Source organism: Nematolebias whitei, chromosome 1, assembly GCF_014905685.2.
Source record: "Nematolebias whitei isolate Nwh7 chromosome 1, NemWhi1, whole genome shotgun sequence".
Classification (NCBI taxonomy): domain Eukaryota; kingdom Metazoa; phylum Chordata; class Actinopteri; order Cyprinodontiformes; family Rivulidae; genus Nematolebias; species Nematolebias whitei.
In genome coordinates this window covers 36,505,331-36,511,157 of record NC_056498.1, presented here as the reverse complement: position 1 = coordinate 36,511,157, position 5,827 = coordinate 36,505,331, and the positions used below count along the sequence as shown (strand labels likewise).

The 5,827-nt window shown below is 38.6% G+C and overlaps 1 pseudogene; it reads right to left on the bottom strand.

Annotated features, from left to right (window-relative positions):
- Window positions 1–912: 912 nt before the first annotated feature.
- LOC119416979 overlaps window positions 913–5,827 on the bottom strand; it is a 13,065-nt pseudogene continuing 8,150 nt past the window's right edge.

Here is a 5,827-nt window from a genome sequence, read left to right as displayed (position 1 = left end):
AGAAAGGGCTAAATATTTCAAAAAGCTAAAGTTGCACCAATACCAAAAGTCATAGCACCAAGAGCTGAACGTTTTGATTCATGATTTTTTAAAATAGCACAAAAGTTGTGGAACGAGAAAGATGCCATAAAACAATAGAAAAAGGATCACAATAGTGTGAATGCTTCATCAACGTTCACACAATGACAGAGTGAGTCAGGGGACTCAAACCCAGGAGGATCATGTGTAAAAGCAAAATAAAAAGCGTCAGAGACATGAAGTGGGTAATCAAAGTTTTCTTCTAATTTAAACTCTGCACAATATGTTCCCTTTTATATTGTGCAACACCTGTTAGTAATTTGTGCAGTATGTTACCTTTGTTATAGTGTAATACTTGTTGATAATTTGTGTGATAGGTAACCTTTAAAAACGTGCAATATCCATGAATATTTGGTGAAATATACTTTATATGATGTTTAATATCTGTCCCAATTTGATCAATTATTGTCAGTTTAGACTTCCACAGTTTGTTTGTTGCAGTCACTCATCAATACTTGTGTTTTGGTGTAAGTTTTATTGGTGCATATCACAGTTATGTTTGTATATTTACACATTTTCTGCAGAAATATTAGTATTTTTGTTTATTTGTTGACTCACCGAACCATGGTGGTGTCAGTTTTTGAGTCTTTTCCTTACATTATGGTCATCTTACTCCCTACTTTACATTTAGGATGATTTATTGTGTTGTCTGCTGCTACGCAGATCTCTCCATCAGGTGCAGCATACAGTAAATAAGTTTTATTTTTCTACAAATTATACAATCTCTATCAAGCTTGGCCACAACAGTGCAGTATTTCAAACAGAGAAAAAGAGATTAGAACAAAATCACTAGTGATAAATAAATGACCGGTCCTGGGATACAGATTTATGACGTCATATAGTGATGTCGTCTAAATCCCGGCCTCTGTAGACTTCACTAACGGGGCGGAGCGTCAGCGGTGACTTGTTGTTTCCGTTTTCGTTCGTGTCCGGGTTGAAAAAGGGAAACAGGGCCTCGGTGAAGCCGAACTCTGTATATGAGTAGATGTGTGCTTCGGCCTCTGCGTCGTAAAAGGACACTGTCCCGTCCTCGTAATCCAGAAACACTCCGATGACCTGCGGCCTCCGAGGCAGACACAGCAGCTCCGCCTGGCCCGCGCACGCCCGGTACTCCATGCCCTTCCTCAAGCAGACGGCCCAGTAGCCGTCCTCCGGGCTCAGCGTGACCAAACCTTTCCTGCTGATGGACTCTCGAGCCACGCCCAGGTCCCACGCCGTCTTGTCTCCAACGTGCACTTCCCAGTAGTGTCTGCCGGTGGTGAAACCCTGCAAAGATCACGGGGATCATCTAGTTTCCAAAGTATTGAAACAGAGACACAACATTGAGCAGCATATGTCAAAGGAGGGTTTCTTACTGCGAGAGCGAGGACACATGGAGCTTTGTCAAAACGCTCCGGCGCGTCCTCCACCCGTTGCTCAAAATCTCCGTCCCTCACCTGCCTCCCGTCCTCTGACAGGAAGAGCCACGGGTTGGCAGTCTTGGGGTCCAGACGAACATCATCTTGGCAGGCCGAAAAACAGAAAAACAGTTTCAGTGTGTGAATTTATATTTTCTTTTCATTTTTTAATCTATGGCTTCTGAAAAAAACACAAATAATGTCTTTGCACATTAAAATCTTTTGGTAATTCTTTATTCCCCAGTTGGCAATAAAGTCAAACTAGGAGTAACAAACAAAACTAGAGAAATTGCACTTCCTGCGAAAATGCAGCGTGAATGCTTATTGCTGAAGAACTTGCTGAAAAACAATTGAAATTAACTAAAAACATGCTGAAATGTAGCTGATATGCAAGAACAAGCTTAAACTAGTAGAAGAAAGCAGAAATAATACATATTTGCTGAATTTATTAAGAAGAAATGAGCACAAAAAATAGGAAATTAGCTAAAAAGGCTGAAATTAGCAGCAAAACAAAACAAAAAAAGCTGAAAAGTAGCTGAAAAAGCAGAAAGAAGCTTAAACTACCAGAAGGAAGAGGAAATAGCTGAAATGAGTTTAAAAAAGGTGGAATTACTTGATTTTTTTTAAACACAAAACAGCTAAATAGTAGCTAAATTAGCAGAAAAGCTGAACCTAGCAGAAAGGAAATTAACAGTGATAAGTTAATTAGGCTGAAAATAACATAAGTTACCACAAAAAAACTGAATTTATCTGAAAATAGCTGAAATTAGCTAAATGAAACGCTAAAAAAAAGCAGCTGAACATGTAGAGCAAACTTAAATTAGCAGAAGAAAGCAGAAAGAACATGTTTACCCAATTAGGCTGAAAGAAGCAAAAATTAGTACAAAAAAGTGGAAATTATAAAAGAAAAAAAAGAGCTGACATTAGCCAAAAACAGCTGAAAAGTAGCTTAAACGCAGAAATAAATTGAAATTACAAGAAGGAAGTGGAGAGAGCACATTTTTGCTGAATGAGGCTGAAAAAAGTTTAAATGAGTACAAAAAAATGTGGAATTAGCTGAAAAAGCTCAAATCGCATAAAACAGCTAAATGGTAGCTGAAATAGAAAAAGCTGAAACTTGCAGAAATAAGCTGAAAAGAGTAGAACAAGCTGAAATTAGCAGAAAGAAATTAGAATAAGAACAAAAATGTTGTAGTTAGCAGAAAGAATATGAAAGGAGCACAAAAACAGCTGAAAAACAGCTGAAAGTAGCTGGAAAAAAGTTTAAATTTGCACAAGGAAGCTGAAAGAAGATGAACCAGAACAAAATGTGAAAGAAGCAGTAAAAGGTTGTGAACAGATGTAAAATTTGAAGGATGTAAAATGAGCTCAATTTATTTTCTATGAGAAAACAAAAATGGCAGAAAAAGCTAAATATTTCAAAAAGCTAAAGTTGCACCAATACCAAAAACCATAGCACCCTTCTCCTGAATGAGCTGAATATTTTGATGTGATTTGTAGAAATAGCACAAAATCTGCTGGACAAGAATCGCTTAAAAAAAACGTACGGAAGAAAACGGGATCACAATAGTGTGAACGCTTCATAAACATTCACACAATAAATTTAAACATTTATTATGAACTAACAGGAAATTGCCAACATTGCTCTGGGAATGCGTTTCAGTTGCGAAGTGCTACATGAAAAATATAAGAATGCTAAATATGTGCCGTAAATCATGTACCAACAGTGTATGTTGCTATCTGGTAATATAAATTAAAATATGACGTTAATTATTTTAAAATAATGTAAAATTGCAGTCATGACCTAATGCTATCCTGCTCACTTTTAAAAATGGTTTTAAACAAAAAATAATAACAAGGTTCCAAACTCAATAATAAAATATTATATCATATGTAGACCTGATTAAATAGCTTTATTCATATTTTAATAAAATTTGGTATTTTGGATATCCAGCAGGGGGTGCTGCAGCACCCCTTGCACCCACATTTAAAGAAGTATTTTTGTTTCATATCACTGTCCTTACAGTACTATGAAGTTTACTGTTTTATATATATATAATGAACAAAAAATAAAAGTCTAACTAAAAAGAGGAACAGCACTGAGATATGTTAAAAATGTTTCAATGTACCTGCATACTGCTGGATCTTCTCATGCTCTGGAAGGTTACACACAGTTAAATTACATCAAACACACAGATCAGGAGATCGTGAAAAGTAGCAATGCTATTTATTTTTGTGATTCAGCAACGGTTACTCGTTTCCGGACGCTGACCTTGAATGGACAGTTTTTGCAGCTCCGACTGAAGCAGCTCTCGGATGTCGGCCATCGCTCTCCTTAAAGTCCCCAAACACGTGTCTGAATGGATGAAGACATCTGAGCAGGCTTCAACAGATGGAGGAGAGCTCACAGCTGGAAACCTCTGACATCGGGAAGCCAAAGAGGAGAAACGGGATTTTAAATCCAACGACAGCTCAGGTCTTTATGCTGCTTTTCGACTTCTGTTTTTTGTTTTAATCTAACTCAACATGTTGGTGTGAGTAAGTGTCTGACCTGCACCACATGCAGGTGGTCCTCTGTGTGAAAAAGCTGCTCCAGCTCACGTCTTCTCCTCTGCAGCTCAGTGATTTCTAGCTCCAGCTCGTCGATGAGCCTCTCCGCTCTCTGCTCCGCCGCCGCCTGCTTCCTGCGGATCATCTCCACCAGCTCGGCTCGAACTTTCTCGACGCTGCGGAACAGCGTCGAGAAAAACTCCGCGCTTTTCTCTATGTCCTTTGCTGAGCTTTCCTGTGGGCAGTTAACAACAAAAGCATGTCAAAATGCTGGAAGTATTAATGTATCATTAAAAGATGGGATCTCCAAAGTCAAAAAGCGAGAAATGTGTGGATTCCATTGTTGCAATAGTAGATTTAACTATAAGTTCCTGGAGAAACTTTGACGGGAACTGCCACGTTGGGCCATTTTAAAATTTTGATTTGACAGCACTCTGTGTGGGGGTTCGCTCTCAGCTACCACTATACCAAATTTCAACTAAATATGGCAAAAAAAAATCAAGGAGTTATTGTAATTTTTTCTTTTAAGCTATCTTGGATTTTTGATTTGGATTCAGTATGTGACGGAGAATGTTCTCAGCTACCACCACACCAAATTTCAGCTCTGTATGTGTACAAATAGCCGAGTTAAAGCCGTTTAAATGTAGATTTGGTGGCCATCTTGGATTTTTTTTTATTTGAATTGCTCTCGGCTACCGCCACACCAAATTTTAGCTTAACAACTAAAAATGGCAGATTTTTTCCTTTATGGCTCAGGCGGCCATCCTGGATTTTTGATTAACTATCAGAGTCGATTAGGGATTGTTTTCAGCTACCAACACACCAAATTTCAGCTTATAGCTCTAAAATCCTCTGAGTTATATCTGTTTGAAATGAACTTTGCATCACTGTCAGGTACCAGCACAGTAAATTTCAGCTCAATAGCTTTTGAAATAGCTGAGTTATCACATATTTTTCCCTTATAGCAAAAGTGGCCATTTTGTATTTTTAATTTACGTTAAGAATACATAACAACTCGCTCTCAGCTACATCCATATCAAATTTCAGCTCAATATATCCAAGAATGACTGAGTTATAGTCAATTTTGAGTTTTCTGAGGTAGCTGTGGCAGCCATCTTGAATCGAAATGGCGCCTCAGTTTGTTCAGAGACCTCTTCACTCTTGGTCATGTGACCTCACTGTGGCAGTTGTCGAGAGCTCTGTCAGGGTTTTTCAATGAGGAAAAACGGCGTGTTTGTTTGCAAATGACGTCGCCATGGTAACTGACGTAAATAAAAGTAATAACACACATTCGGTTCAACCTTTATTTATACAGGTTAGTCTCACTGAGCCTCGAGGACTCATCATGGTACCGAGCTGGTCTTTTTGATGTAAAAGTTCGGGGGTACACGTCGCAGATCAGGCCGTATTAAAGTTGAAGGAAGAGTAAGACCCTTTTCAGGTGGATAATAACAGGTGACTGCCTTTCTAGACAGTTCCCAACAAAAGGAAGGTTGCCAGTGCAGCTATTGCCCAAAGCAGCACCGAACATCAAGTTTCTTCTTGTAGTTTGGGTCTTAGCTTTACAATAATCTAAGCTGATGATACAAATAAACTACATTAAAATCTTATCATTAGAATGTGTAAAGAGAACCAGGATGGAACAAAACATTAAAGCTGCATTAGGATCACCATGGTATCCACACACCTGTGTCTCACTCCCTGACAGAACTCTGAATAGGCCAGGCAGGAAGAAATACAGACTAGAAAGGCGGCCTCATGTTTAGTACTTTTTTTTTGGATGGGGTGTGTGTGTGTGTGTG